Genomic DNA, 1,254 nt, shown 5'->3' with positions numbered 1-1,254 from the left:
CGAGCCATGGCGCCTGGCCACCTAACACCTACTTCTAACAGTAAATAGAATATTACTATACATTGCAAGAGCAGAGCTCTGTAATAATTAAGGAAGCTGGTGATTTATAAGCAAGGCCTGGTATGTCAGTTATTGCAACTATATACATCTAAGCTTGACATGAAGAAAAGTCTCTGGTCTGGGTGAGGGCAAATCTACTCTTTAACGCAACAGAATGATCTAGCACAGGAGATTTCTCCAAGTGTGGTATCTGGACCAGCAGCATCAGCATGATCAGGGGACTCATTAGAAATGCAAATTCCCCAGCCTCACCTCAGACCAACTAGATCAGAAACTCTAGGAGTGGGGCCCATAATCTGTGCTTGAGCAAGCCTTTGAGTTTGACATGTGCTCTGGGGCAGTGTTCTCAAATTTTGGTCCTGGGACCCCCAGCCTCAGGATGTCCAGAGGGGGCTTCTGAGATGGGTTATGTGGAAGTGCAAGGAAATGAAAGGACCAATGGTTTATTCCTTCAAGTTCAGTGTTTCCCAAACTGGCCTAATTGTAAGGATTACTGGGGACCTCTGAAAAAGACCAACTTTCAGGTCAGATGCGGTGGCTCACACCTGTAATCCCAGCACATTGGGAGGCCGAAGCAGGAGGATCACTTGAGCTCAGGAGTTTGAGACCAGTCTGGGCAACATAATGAGACCCTATCTCTACAAAAAAGTTTTAAAACTTAGCCAGGCATGGTGGTGCATATCTGCAGTCCCAGCTCCTCAGGAAGCTGAAGTGGGAGAATTGCTTGAGCCTGGGAGATCGAGGCTGCAGTGAGCTATCATTGCACTGCTGTGCTCCAGCCTGGGTGACAGAGCAAGACCCTGTCTCAAAAAAAAAAAAAAAAAAGACACAATTCCTGGACCGTACTCCAGAGGATTCAGAATCGAACCAGGAGAGAAGAGCGGCAAAGGGCAGGGTCAGATTCTCATGCAGCCCCTTGGAAGATGTGGTCCACTCATCCTAACTCCCTAGGAAATTATTGCTCTGGGACTCCAAAGCCACTGATTTAATTTATAAAATCCACCTCAGCCCAACACCATCAACATTTGAGAGGGACCCACCTGCTGGTCCTTCATTCAGTTAATAAGTATTATTCAGAATCGATTGTGTTTTAAACAAGGGAATAAAAATGTTTTTAAATAAAAATTTCTGTCTCTGATTATTTTTTAGGGTTATGATGGATGATCAGGCACACAGAAGCCCAAGGAGACCTCT

This window comes from Mandrillus leucophaeus, unplaced genomic scaffold (assembly GCF_000951045.1).
Source record: "Mandrillus leucophaeus isolate KB7577 unplaced genomic scaffold, Mleu.le_1.0 Scaffold538, whole genome shotgun sequence".
Taxonomy (NCBI): Eukaryota; Metazoa; Chordata; class Mammalia; order Primates; family Cercopithecidae; genus Mandrillus; species Mandrillus leucophaeus.
The sequence above is the reverse complement of the archived record's forward strand: the minus strand, read 5'-3'. Positions refer to the sequence as shown.